At 44.6% G+C, this 14,700-nt stretch overlaps 1 non-coding gene across 1 annotated transcript; it reads right to left on the bottom strand.

Annotated features, from left to right (window-relative positions):
- Positions 1-7,812: 7,812 nt before the first annotated feature.
- Trnat-ggu (transfer RNA threonine (anticodon GGU)) lies at positions 7,813-7,885 on the bottom strand. The gene has a single exon. It is a non-coding gene; the product is annotated as a tRNA-Thr (tRNA).
- Between the last annotated feature and the right edge of the window lie 6,815 nt (positions 7,886-14,700).

The following is a 14,700-nucleotide window of genomic DNA, read 5'->3' as shown; positions in this document are numbered from 1 at the left end:
TACGCAAGCTGAAATTCTTAAATAATTACAAGCTATCAGGACAGAAATACTAACCTTGAAGCAAGAAAATGCAGTATTAAGGCGAGAAAACAGCCGCCTAAAGCAACAACTGCACACTCGTCCCGCTATCACCTCCATGCAATCAGAGCAGCAATCAATTCTTGCCTCCCAGGAGGTTTCCACTCCCCCACCAACTCAGCGGAAAGCCACGGCTAACTCTACTACCTCCGACACTACACCCACCCTAACAGACGATCGTTTCGCAGGGATCCAGGCGGCATGCAAGACAGCTCTCGCACACCAGAAGGAGGAATCTTTACAGCTCCGCCAAAATCTCTTAGCCAACCAGGCAGCCATGCAGGGAACCATTGAATCTCCTCGGGCAGATATGCATAACTGCATGCGGGGAATCGTCGCCAGTACCAGCGACAACACTTTGCCGGTGCGAGTACACGTGCCTCCGAAGGAGGTTGAAAAGCGGTGGCTACCGAAAAGCAGCTGTTCCTATGCTGGTGCGCAAAAAAAGGGATCTCGCAGAAACGCTGCCGTTGCCGTACGGTCCGACGACAATCACCCCTCTTTTGTTTATTACGTCAAGAATCCTCGGAACTTTGCGGGGCCGTATATATTCTAAAAAGGATTATTCCCGCGGCATTCCTTTATGCAGACAAGCCGTCTCCCGAATGTGGCGCAGCGAATAGACGACGGCCACAGCGTAGTGTGGACAGTGCTATGCCCCTACACCGAGCTGCGTTACTTTGTTACTTTCCAAGATTTTGAGTTACTTTCCAAGATTTTGCTTGGCCTGTATTTAGGAGGAATAGAAAGAAGGGCGGAAAGGTCGGGAGATTAACCAAGGGTAGAGCCCCGTTTGCTACCGTTCACTGGGGGAACGGGGTTCACGGGATGAAAGACAGGATATCAGAAGATAAAGAGGTAGGTGTGGGAAGCCGCACTCTCTAGTCATGTTTTAAGCACTACAATGGTTAAAGCAAATTTGTTTCGCTCAGCAAACGTAGAGGGGTTTTTGTCGCCTTCTGAGATATCAATTGGACGTCAGTGACCTAGGATTGTGTCTACTGTAAGTGGTCGACTGTCCAATCGGTTGAGCACGGTGAACGAACGCTGGTCTCCGAGGAGTATTCGGGGCAGTGACACAGCACATGCTTTATAGTCTCTTCCGCCCCGGGGGTACAACAGTGCGCACTGCTGGCCATTTCAATAAGGCTTTTGTGAAGGCCACTCCCCACTGCAGTCTGCAACGTAAAATATCTGTATCTGTTTGTTTTATGGCGCAAGGGCAACGGTGGCCAAAGAGCGCTAACGCAGTGGTTGATCATTTTGAATGATGTTTTAGTAAAATGGTGCTGAAAATGTGACGACATAAAAAGAAGTTAGTGTGGGGGTGTATATAGCCCCTCATTTAAAACAATACAAATAGGAAAATGTGGATTGCAGGGTAAGAATGTAAAGAATAAATAGACACTCATTGCTTCACCTCCCACACTGAGCGGCCCTGAGGTTACACATAGGATGATACGCGGTTTAAAAAGCCAATGTCTCCCTGGTAAGCAAAATGGCGTTTACTTTGAATTAAGTGTTGATCAGTTAAACACATTGAGGGATTAAGTGGAATCGTGTGAGTGTAGAGTCCCACTTCCGGGGAGGAAGTGCTTTTTCCTTGCTTTGTGGATGTTCCCACACTCAACTAAGACATGTGTGACTGATAGGCGATTTCCGCACCTGTCGCATTGGGGCGGTGGTTTTCTCTGAAGAAGGTGCGAGTGAGTAGCATGTGTATGGCCTATTCGTAATCTGCACATGTGTACTTCCATTGTTCTGTTGTGTTTTTTGTCTAGTAGGTGCCTAATGGGGGTCTTATAGTGTGGAGTTTCTTATCTGTCTGAGTGTCCCAGTGTTGCTGCCAGCGTTGTCGGATTGCTTTTCGAATGAATGGTTTCCAGTCAAGATAGGGAAGCTTGTGAATGTCGACGCCACAGCTAAGTGCTGCCACACCTGCGCTTTGGTCTGCGAGTTCATTACCAGTAATGCCACTGTGTCCAGGCACCCAACACACGAATATGACCTGTTTTAAAGCGTAGGCTGGCATTATCTCTTTAACTAACCTGTTAAGGACAATGTTCCTACTTGGTTCCCATAATGCAATGCTGTCACAACACTCAATGAGTCTGTGTATATAATGGATTGGTGGGTCTTTGTTAGTATTATGTGTTCTAGAGTAATTATTATAGCATGTGCCTCAGCCGTAAATATACTTGTGTTTCTAATTAGTGTCCTTGTGCTGGCAAAGTTGGAACCGTGTGCAGCACATGCCACAGCAGTGGCAGTTTCGGAGGCATCTGTGTAAAAAGCAGTGTATGGAAATTTGTTTTGCAAGTACAGGAAGTGTTGTCGGATGAGTTCTGTGGGTGAATGTTATTTGTAAATTTCCTTGAACGACACGTCACAGGCAACGGGGCGCAGATGCCACGGCCTCATGAACTCGGCGAAGTCAGTTTTGTAAGATTTATATAAAATAACCCCAAGTTCCACTGCCTCCAGTTTCACTCGGATAGAGAAAGGGAGAGAAAGCGACGGAGGGCTCAAAAACAGCCTTTCGGAGAACGTGTTTTGAAGAATAGCATTTAGCGGATCACCTTTTATGGATGTGGCCTTTACTCAGTAGAAAACGTACGAAGTGTAAAGTGGTGCTCTAAGCACCACTGATCAGTCTCGACATAGAGTCTTTCAATAGGACTCGTCCGGAAAGCCCCGGATGCCAGGTATTGCCCCAAGTGCCGCACTGCGTACAACATTTTAGAGCTGTTTTTGAGGAAGACCCATACACTACACTTCCGTAGTTCATACGTGACCTCACAAGACTGTAAAAACACCTAAACGGCATGTTGTATCTCCATCATATAACTGGCGGGAAAGGACTTTTAAGATGTTCATAGTCTTCATGCATTTCATCTTAAGTTGTTTCATATGTGGGATGAATGTAAGCTTATCTGAAGCTACTCCAAGAAACTTGTGTTCTCTTTTTACGTGTATGTCAATTCCCTTAGGTTGTATTGTCGGTTGCCGATGATCCCACGTTTACTGGAAAACAGAACACAAGTGCTTTTCTGCGGATTTAGGTTAACACCATTTTTGTCTGCCCACTTGAGTAGTCTGTTCACAGAAACTTGAATCTGCCGTTCACATATAGAAGAATTGCATGACCTGAAACGTATGCGAACGGCGTCTACGTAGATTGAATAAAAAATGGTGGGAGGCAGTGCTGTCCCTAACGTATTCATTTTTGCAACGAAAAGTGTGCTGCTAAACACTCCACTCTGGGAAATGCCATTTTCTTGGGTGTACGTCATGGAGAATGCTGCACCAACTCGTACCCTGAGTGTTCTATCTGATAAGTAGCGTTCCAGTGTGTTTAACATGTTTCCACAAATTCCGACAGATTTCAGGTCATGCAGGATGGCATACCGCCAAGCGGTGTCAAGGAAATTAGGTTTTCTGTAGTAGGATACCTGCGGAAGACCACCCAAGCCTTATTCTGAGGATTTCTGGCCTTCTTGCAATCGTCATTCTACGAGGGCCTCTGAAGATTAGGTGTGGTACTGGAGGTCTGGAGAATAGAAACGCTAGCAGCATCAAGTATATGTGCTGTGATAAAGAAGCACGCTTCATCAATACCTAAGAGTGTTATTGATTTGTAAGTTTCGACTTCTCTTTAAACGTTGGCCAGTCGGCAACAGCTTCTTTAAGCTTTTCATGTGAAGTGTAATTTTAGGGGCGTTTTTATAAATATCTGAGGGTGACTGTGAAGTGGTCGCTTCTGTATAAATTCGTTTCCACTTCCCATTCAATGGGCGGAAAAAGAAGGGGAACCTATAGCCAGATCAATGTGTGAATATGTGTAGTGTGCTATATTGTAGTATGTCCGCTGCTTTTTGTAAAGAGACAAGTACCGGATGACAAGAGAAAGTTTTCTATCAACCGGCCCCGAGAATCTGTGCGTTCCGATCCCCATAGTTGGCTCGGCGCATTAAGGTCACCAACTAGTAAAAACGATTCCGGCAGCTGATCTATAAGGGACTCAAATTCGGAACTGGATAAACGATAATCAGGGGCAATGTACAGTTTATTGTTGTTTATTGTTTATTGTTTCAGTTAAAATGGTACAGCGCATAAATACCTCTAGGAGGTCCCATGGTCATAAATTGGGGAGGAACCTCCTACCAACAAGTACGAACGAAAAGTACACCTATTGCGGTTAACAGCAATAACAATCCTAAAAAACACGAAGAACGTGATTACACAATCAAGCCAAATATTGTTACTAAAAATGAGAAGTATTATACAAAAAGTTAATTAAAGGGGGATATTCATCTACATACCACATATACGAGTAAATAATAACAATCGTTAAGCAAAATAGATCCGGCGAAGCAGCCTCTAAAAAGAATGAATTGAAGGAGATGATTTGATGGTTTGGGGCATTGAATTCCAGAATGAAGTCGGCGAAAAGTTCGCACTTCGGCGACTTCATTCGAATAAGCTTAAAAAACAAGCTGCTGACAGTCAGTTAGCCATTCATTGTAAGAATTGTAAGAAATGCAAGTGCCACCGAATTTTTGAAGATACCACTTTCTTGTCAAAATACCATGACGAATGCGCGCGTCTCATTTCAGAAGCCTATCACATACACAACAGTGGCGAGGCATGTGTTAGCATCCCCTCCATTTCCCTCCTTCCAAAAGAGATAAAATTCCTGTCTGATTGATCGCCTCTTAGCCTCTGTGCAGGCTGAGTATTCCAATCAATTTGTTTGTCATTGCTTTGTGATAGTGGTGAGGTATATATGCTGACTGAAGAAATAAAACACATTTGGTTGTTAGTCAGCGCCGTGGTCCTGTGTCCTTTCTTGTCCTGTCTTTTCAGCGCTGTTTTTTCATTCGCAGTTAGTTTGCCGTAGTTAGTCCTACATTTCGGTAAGAGATAATTGTTGTGGCGTGAGAATCGAGTGCCATCAAAATGCGGGTTTTTATCTTTAGATAATAACAAGAGGGGTAAGTTTCCTTCACAAAATTTATAACTTAGGATGCGAAGAGAATATTTATTTGAATCTCGATTTGGCAGAATATTATAACTGCGGAGTAATGTTCACGTATCACACGAAAAATGGCTGTAAGTGATTGTTCTTAAAGCTTGGTTTTTTGTGTGCTGTAGAGGTGCAAAGTGAGTTTGATATGTGTTGCCCCAAGAAGAAATGCAATGTGAGATATGGCTGTGAAGGAATGCATAGTAAAGTGAGACTAATACACGTTCATTAAAAGAGAACCGACCTAATTAGTACTCTCAGGCCATAGGCCGTTTTACAGGTTAATAAAGATATGTGACTGGTGAATTTCAAATGCCTGTCGAGTTCAACACCGAGAAATGTGGCATGGTCTGTAGCATGAAGCAAATTGTTGGTAACTTGTTGAAGATAATTGCCCAAACAGCAACTGCTTCTAGGCCGGTGTGCAAATGAATAGATTGACAAGGGACAGATTTTTGCACAACTATTGCCACGCCACCAGACAAGTACGTGAAACTATCTCGGTCTCTTCTAAATACTCAGTATTGGTTTAGGACGTTGGTATGCTTAGAGTTCCAATGACTCTCTTGTAAACACAGGACGGTTGTGCGACGGTTCTTAACCGGACGGAGAAATTGCGAAAACCTACAATGCCAAACCAACAACGCACAGGTGAAGTCCTTGTTGAGTTTTGTGTAGGATTTTATATATATCATATAGGTTTTTAACTAATCCCCTTCAGTTCCACTGCGTAACTATTTGTGAGGATTTGGGCCTGTGACACGGGAAGCTGCTGACTTTATCCCCCGTCCCGCCTTAGAGCGCTGTTCTTTCGCCGCCTTTGGCGCTGGCCGAGACGGTGTCATATCCATGTCCTCGTCTGAGCGCTCTGACAGTGAGGAGATGGAGTCCTTGCGGCCTCCGACACAGAATATGTTCGAAGTGGGGGAAGTAATTGCTCCCACTACCGTTTGTTGCATGTTGGGCGCAGTGGCGATCGAGGGACCCGCCACATCTACATCCATGGCCACCTGAGGTCTGGTAGCCGGAAAAAGGGGACCAACGGCAGAGCCGTCACTCCTTGCGTCCGTGCCGACGCAACACTTGCGGGTGCCACAGGTGTTGTGTCGGCTGGTTGGGCTGCCTTAGGCAGCACGGTGGGGGGCTGGGGCGGCACCAAGTCTGGTTTGCAGTGCTGTGTGGCCACAGTGACAAGACGCCGCTCCACCCACCAGGGAGCTGCGTTGGCATACTTCACAGAAGCAAAGGCGCTAAGCCTTTTACGTGCTTCTCGGTAAGAGATGTTCTCGTTGACTTTAGGATTGTATAATTTCTTCTAACGTTTGAATGTTTCACACGTCCTTGAGTACGCTAGGTGCGGGCCACTACAGTTCGAACATTTAATCAAAGTGCTGTTGCAATTCTCTGTGGGGTGGTCGTGCTCTAGTATCTTTGCACACGTTAAACGCCCCCAGGCGTTCTTAGTACTGTGCCCTATAACGTCGGCACTTAAAGCTCCGATGTGTGTTGGGTGCATATGGTCGGACGGTACATCGAAGAAAGCCTGCAATCACAAATTCAGGAAAGGTACTGCGGTCAAAGGTAAGTACTACAAGTTTGGTTTTGATTTCCTGATTTTCTCTACGAATAGTGATCCTCTTTACGGCAATGACGCCCTGGACACAGGCCCTCGAGGATACTAGAGTCAGTTTTGATGCAAAGATCAGATTAGAATATGACACCTTGTGATGTATTTACCGTTCGGTGGGGAGCGACTTTCAGTTTCAGGTTGCCAATGAGGGTTTGTTCAAGGAATTGTTTTGATTGTGCCACGTTGTTTACTTCTACAAAAATTTCATCTCAGGTCAGTTTTTTGGCGTTGTAATGTTTTCCTACTACACGTTCAATGCACTTCGCCATTAGGACAAACGAATTTAGATGTCTCTGGCTCTGTATTGTCTTTGGACGCAACGATAAAGAACCGGTTGGAAGTTGTCAAGTATTTGGAACGATAGGGCAGGCAATGGGGGAAAGTTTGCTTCGGTGCGGCCCCATTTGGGGGGCCGATTAGTGGATTTATAAAATTTCGAAAGAACCATGCAGCATAGAACAAAAGCCATTAACGGGGGTACATCCTTCGCTCGGTTCACCCTGATGCCGAGAGAGGTCCCAGAGCTTTCTGCCTCGTAAGCAGACAGGGAGCCCATCCGCCGGAGCTTGCCCATGGCTCCGACAGCCACCGTTTGTGGTTTGTACCCTTCACCTTAAAACTCCTAGCCCCGGTAGGATACAGCGTGAGTATGGGGGATCGGGGTCCGCGGCGGTGTCGCCAAAACCGTCACCAGGATTAGTCAAGGTACGCCGTGGGGGGGGGGGGGGGGGCAACGTGAAGTAGACTGGGGTAGACGCGACTTATTCCGAAGACAGCGCTGAAGAAAGGAATCTGCAAGGCAAAGATTATGATTCAAAAAGTCCGGTGTGTAGCATTGCTTCATGGTGATCCTATGTGCAAAGGAGCGAAAGCATCCAGGCGGTATCGGTGCTTGAAAGACAACCAGTGCTTTCCCATACTGCTGATATTATAAATATATATATATATATATATATATATATATATATATATAAGGATTGGCAGTTAAGAAAGCATCGGAATGCAAAGGAGAGGTTGTGGAGGGTCATAGAAACAGATGAAGAATATTTTTAGTAAAAACAAAGTGGTGAAAAAAACGCCCGCCGAGTGGGATTCGAACCCACGACCTCCAGAACACCAGTCTGGCGCGATAATCACTACGCTACCGGCGGGGCTGTTTCCCCACCACTTTCTCAGGTATATATGTCAAGATATTTTTATTTTCCGGCCCTTGGGGGTGGTAGCCAGCGCCACTCGGACTACTCGGGGTGAAGGGGACCTTCTTTTTAACCCCCGGGCCGTGACTCGAGTATCTACGACATGTCGAGAGTGGTCGACCAGCGTTGAACCCTCTTAAGCTCCCTTTGGCACCGAGACTGCCAGAACGGAGGCCCTCGCTAAGCATGTAGCAAAAGAGAAAATGGGAAATGAGGGGCTCGGAGAAATAAGACAGTAAATAAGGGTTGGCAGTCAAGAAGACCCCGGAACTGAGGAGGTGGTGGGTTTGGATCCCACCCGTCGGGCATTTTTTCACCACTTTCTTTCTTCATCTGTTTCTATGACCCACCACATCCTCCCTTTTGCTTTCCGAGGTTTCCCTCACTGCCAACCCTAATGTTCTGTCTTCTTATTTCACGCCCCACATTTGCCATTTTCTCATTCGCTATATATATATATATATATATATATATATATATATATATATATATATATATATATATATATATATATATATATATATATATAAAATATATATATATATATATATATATATATATATATATATATAGAGAGAGAGAGAGAGAGAGAGAGAGAAATATTACATTGGAGAAGGTAGCGGCTACACACCTCTGCCAACGTTTCAAAAAGAGGACTTGTCTTTTTCAAGGCATCAGGGTTCACCTCTGGCACACTGTTTTATAGATCCAGATTGAGTTGGAGAGAGGGGGGAGGTTGTTACGAGCGGGGCATGAAGGTGGACAGCAAAGTGGGACAACGGTCGGTTGAAAAGAGCGAAATAGGGAGACAGAAAGGGAGGGTTGGTTATTGCGACGGGACATCGAAAGACAGAAAGAGGGAAGACTACGAGAGGGTCGGGGGAAACAGTGGGGGAATGGTTTAAGCTAGGCTGCGGTGGTGCCGTGTGACCTCAAAGGATGCTTCCGGGAATTTTGGGGCCGAGAGGTGCATCTTGGGGGTGCAATTGCAAGGTTACTGTACTGTGTGTAAAGGAGAAAGCTCGTAAACAACAACAGCCCGTATAGTTCGAAGAATTCCGACTGGGGAGTTCAGTGTTCGCAGAAGAATAGAAGGGGTATGCGGGGGTACAATCCATTGGGAGCTTTGCGGTAGATCGAAGGGCTTCTCTGCTGCTTTCTTTATTTATTTATTTTCTTTTTGGGTGTGTGTGTAAAGCAGGTAGTAAGACGAAATGCCGAAGGTCGAGCGAGGAGAGTTCACGTGGTATGTCAAAATCGGCTAGGAGCAAGACAGGAGGGAAAAAAAGAGACAGAATAAAGAAAGCACGGAAATTGTATTCAAGTAACAGCTTTGGGGATTGGCAGACCGGGTTGTTGCTAATGGAGATGCCCACTTTTTGTAAGAAGATTATTTTTCTGTCCGATTCAGATATCGCAAGGTTTCTAACCTGTCTTTCGAAGCATTGATTCCAGCCGGCTCCAGGCAGTTGAGTTTATGGATTAAGTACGATTTTCTGTAGTTTAGGTACTTTGGGGACACAAAGTTTGACTGCAAAATATAGAGCTTGAGATCATCAAAATTGTGGTTCGGCTGGTTGAAGTGTTGCCCGACTGCTATGGAGGCACTATTCTGAGTGTCGCCCTGATATCAATTTAGGCGTAACTTCATAGGTGGACTCGTTTGTCGAATGAACTGCTTTTGACAGAATGAGCATTCTAGCGTATACACAATGTTAGAAGAATTGCACGTGAGGCTTGAAATAATCTTTTGAACGTATTGGCCGGCAGTGCTATTGACAATGCAATCCGTCTACCGATGTTTGCACGTCTTGAATCTAGGGCGGACGCAAGGGCTGATGACTGGTTCCTGAGGAGCGCCAATTTTGGCATGCGCTAAAATGTCTTTTATTGTCTTATCTCTATTATAGGTAACTTCTGGGGCTTCCGGGAACGTCTTTTTAAGTCAGTCATTACTGGCTAGAATGGGGTAGTATTTCCGCAGGATGTTGTTTATGTTGGGGAGCGCGTTTGAGAATTTGGTTATTAAGGCTGGTGGTTGGGCGCTTTCGATTCGACGTTGTGTCTTGAGCACTTCGTCCTATTCTATCTTTTATGCTCTTTCGTAAGCCATATCCAGCGAGCTGACCGGGTGATTCCGGCTTGCCAGGGTGGACTTTAGTTCAGTACAGTGTTTTATATAGTCTGTGTTATCACTGCATACTCTTCTTAGTCTCGTCGCCTGTCCTACAAAGATAAATTGTTTACAGTGTCTTGTGTGATGACTAGTGTACTCTAGGTACTGTTGCCTGTCCGTTGGTTTCCTATACAGCGTGGGTTTCAGTTAACCATTGTCAAGAACAACAGTGGTGTCTAGGAAGTTCACTTGTTTATCGAAGTACTTGCATGAGAACTTAATCGTAGATATGCGAAGAATTAGGAAGCGAAATGAAACTTTCTAAGACTGTGTGCCATGCTCCCAAATTATGAAGATGTCATCTATGTATCGAAGGTAAACCCTCGTTTTGAGGGCGAAGGACTCTAAGTGGGAAGCTTCAAGTTGTTACATAAAAATGGCGTAGGTGGGTGCGAAAGGAGGGCCCACCCTGGTTCCAAAAACTTGCAAGTAGTAATATGAGTCGAACTCGAAATAGTTGAGAGTTAGAACTAATTTTAGTAAAGTATTGTAAACTTCAAACGCATGTTGGTGCCGGTTTTCTGCTAATGATTTTGAAGTAGCTGCTATTCCTTCGTTGATGGGAATGTTCGTATAGAGAGCGGAGACGTCGAGCGTGACAAGAGGGGCTTCGTTGGCTGTTTGCCCACCATTCTTTATCGCTTCCATTATGCGGAGGAGGTTTGGGGTGTCCTTAACAAATGAAGGAAGAGAAGTCGGAATGTCTGCAAAATTGTGATTCAGAAACACAGACATTGCTTCCGTAGGGGTGTTGTTGTTAGAAACTATAGGACTGCCCGGAATTTCAGCTGAGAAAAATGCGTCTGTGGGGACTTTATGAAATTTCGGTAGGAGGTAGAAACGTCCTGCTTGCTTGTTTGTCGGTCTCATGAAGTTTACTTCTGTTGTGGTGATTATTTCTCTGGCCAGCGGATCTGTGAGAGTACGAAGGATCGTTTGACTGTATTCGTTGCCGGCATCATGTTCTAAAGGCTGGTAGTGGTCCTGGTTGTTAAGCTGCCTATAGGCCTCATCTTCATATTTTCCATTGGTAAGATGAAAACGCTACCTTCTTTGTCTGCAGGTTTAATGACTATGTCCGTTCTGGCTGCTAGGTTATTAAGAGTTACTTGTTCTCAGGGGGTCAAGTTTTTGCGTTTATTTGATTTCTTCGTTGTCATTAATATTTCTTTTGATACTAATTTTATATACAAATCAATTTCTGGAGATTCGTCGGCACCTGGCGTCCAAGTGCTTGGTGCAAGGAGTGCGTGGTCATAGATTTCACTATTGTCCTGCGTATCGGAAAAGAGTTATTCAGTCTCATTCTGCGGGAACATTCGGTGAGATCCTTGTGTAACTCGTATTCATTCACTTGGTTGTTGGTAGGGCAGAAAGTGTGGCCTCGTTCTAGGATAATTTTTTCGGTTCTCGATAATTCTGAAATATCTACAACGTTGCTGTTACACGTGACGGGGGAGGCGGATACAACATTCTGTTCGGGAACAGGTGTCATGTCGCTGTACTTCTTACTGTGGGGGCTTGATGGTACATTTTCATTTTTAGCGGGAGGAAAAAATTACAACGTAGCAGATTCTGACGTGTCTGCGGGGGACGTAAGGTGATTTGGTGCCACATCTTCAGGCTTAACGAGGACAGGAAGTTCAATGGTGCAATGTGTGTCAGGCAAAAGGAGCTGGTCATGGTCAAATTTAAGTCTGTTTCTTGCACAGCTCGTGTTCCTTACGGTCTCTAAAGGCATCAAGATCAATTTCTCTCTCAATCTCTTCCTCAGTGAGTGGAATGATTTCAATTTGGTCATTTAAAACACTAAGTTGTTTGTCACAGTGACAAACACTGTGCCCCGCCAAGATGACCCTCTCGGCCCCAAAATTCCCGGAAGCATCCTTTGAGATCACCAGGCACCACCGCAGCCCAGCTCAAACCATTCCCCGTGTTTCCCCCCACCCTCTCGTAGTCTTCCCTCTTTCTTGCAGTGTCCTACGCAATAACCACACCTCCGTTTCTCTCTAACTATTTCACTCCTTTCAACATACCTTTGACGCACGCTGCTGTCCTTCTTCCTACCCCGCTAGTAACAACCTCCCCCCTCTCTCTCCAACTCAATCTGGATCTATAAAACAGTGTGCCAGAGATGAAACCGGAAGCCTTGAAAACGACAAGTCCTCCGGTCGAAACGTTGGCAGAGGTCTGAGGCAGCGACCTTCTCCAGAGTATTATTTCTATCTGCTGACCATCTTGAAAGCCCCCTGGTTCTCTCTCTCTCTCTCTCTCTATATATATATATATATATATATATATATATGTCTTGTGCCAATATATATATATATATATATATATATATATATATATATATATATATATATATATATATATATATACATTATTCGCTTTCATTGGTCTCAGACTACCTCTTTAACTATTTTTGATAATCCTTGCCTCCAAAACAAGCAGCATTATTGACATATTTTTAGATTATACACAAAGAGTTTATTTTATTTCAGGATAAAAGTTTACTTTGGGTATGCATTCTATACTGTGCAGAAAATCCTCTAAATAACACAAATTCGGAATGATTGTCTTGTTGCGTTTATTAGGAGCATGTAGGACTCCACGTCTGTTGAGGAAGATAGGAGCGATATCTGTCGTCGCGATATTCAGGAGGAGCATTTTCCGCTTTTAAGACACAATGCCCATATTTCGTTGAGCCAGTCTTGATCGAACACCTGCAACCTGCAGGACATGCATTTTCTTTGCCAATAGTGCACTGGAACAAAAGATATTCATTTCTTGTAAGGGATTTTTAAAATTGTTAGAATTACCAATGTATCACCACTCTACTCTCTACACTACCGTGGTGGTGTCCTTCCGTGTCCAAAATTAAGTTATAAAAAATTCTTTATTCCCGTTTATTTATTTACAGGAGCCACCAGGGCCAAAGCAATATAATTTGAAGTTGGAGTGTAATTCTCGAAGAAGTAGTAATTTCAGTACATATGAAGGAGTCATACACACGATGAAGAATGGCAAGAACAGAGCATAAAACATACTCGACAAACAAAATCTCTATACAAAAAGGCAGTGACAACAAGGAGAAAGCAAACATGCTTTTACACAACGGATCAATCGGAGAACACAACCGGCAACTTCAGTATTCGTTTATGGCTACTGAACTTGTTTTCATTGCAAAGATCTGTACGGAAAGCATCAATGTTTCATAGTCGCTATTGCTACAGGGAGGCCGTTCCTGTAACCGGATGTTTAATGAATGAACGAGCGAGGGAATGGCGCCTGTAAATCCTAAAAGTGGCATCTTTCTGGAAGTAATCGCAATGTAGTCACATAGTTTTAGGAAGAAACCAGGTGATTGCCTAATGTGATACTGCCTAATGTGACTAATCTCATTGCCTAATGTGACTTGACCATTTCTGAGAATGGCACTACCGTGGTGGTGTCCTTCCGTGTCCAAACTTAAATTATAAAAAAATCTTTATTCTCGTTTATTTATTTACAGGAGCCACCAGGGCCGAAGCAATATAATTTGAAGTTGGAGTGGAATTCTCGAAGAAATAGTAATTTCAGTGCATATGAAGGGGCGCAGTCATCCTGGGGTCAGTTATGGGTCCATGTAAATAGTGGCTCGCATTTAGTAAGTACATCCCTTCATCGCTACACGCTTCGTAGCAGTGCCGCCAGGTTACAATTTGTTCGCACGGCCTTACAAAGCTTGGGACACTAGTGTGCCTTTTTTGTTATACTCAGTGTTGAAATTTATTGAGGCGACCCGCAAACGGATCGTCACGTCAAGGCCAGAAAGTTTCGTTTGGGGTTTATGCGGCAATGTAAGCAGACAGGTACTGCATTGTGCAGAAAAGTTTGCCTTCTGGCAACACCATCAAACCAACAAAACATAAAATTCCTCTTAAACATAACCTGAGAATGAGGGCAGCACGACTTTTCAGGAAGCCAGTCAGTAGAACACGCACCGGGTCAGCTTGTTACCCCTTCGACAGTCGATGAATCCACTGTACTACAGACTGCGCTCCATCGCCTTGGTGATTTGCCTGCACTAGGATAGCCGATTCTAGTAGGAGGCAGGCGGCGTCTGAATGGTCTTCCTCGTACTCATACACGAGGGTGATGTCGAATCCTTAAAGTAGAAGCATTCACCGTAGTAATTATGCACACTGGTGCTTCAGACTCATCAGGCAGGAGAGTAAGTGATGGTCGCTGACCGCTGCAAAAGTATGATAACTTTTGGTACTTCTGCAATTTCAGCTCTTCGTACACCACAGCCAGACACCCATTTTTAGTGAGATAGTAGGTAGTTGACGCCTAAGGGGACAAGGACTTCGTTTTGAATAAATTTCCGGTAATGGAAGCATAAAGTGGGTCAGGGAGCAGCCATTGTGCCAGAATCTTCATTAACCATCATCTTTTCGACCCGCACGTTATCCTGGCGCTGGCATAGTTCCTCGGTCAGCCACGCTTTGCCGTATCTGCTCGTGTCGAGGATCTGCATGCGTTCAGCGATACGGCCAACGCTGTCATTCAAGTGATGGCCATCACCGAGCTACTCCTCGCCCTACGGAAG

This window comes from Haemaphysalis longicornis, unplaced genomic scaffold (genome assembly GCF_048455015.1).
Source record: "Haemaphysalis longicornis isolate Haplotype H1 unplaced genomic scaffold, Haemaphysalis longicornis Haplotype H1 scaffold_6, whole genome shotgun sequence".
Taxonomy (NCBI): Eukaryota; Metazoa; Arthropoda; class Arachnida; order Ixodida; family Ixodidae; genus Haemaphysalis; species Haemaphysalis longicornis.
The sequence above is the reverse complement of the archived record's forward strand: the minus strand, read 5'-3'. Positions and strand labels throughout refer to the sequence as shown.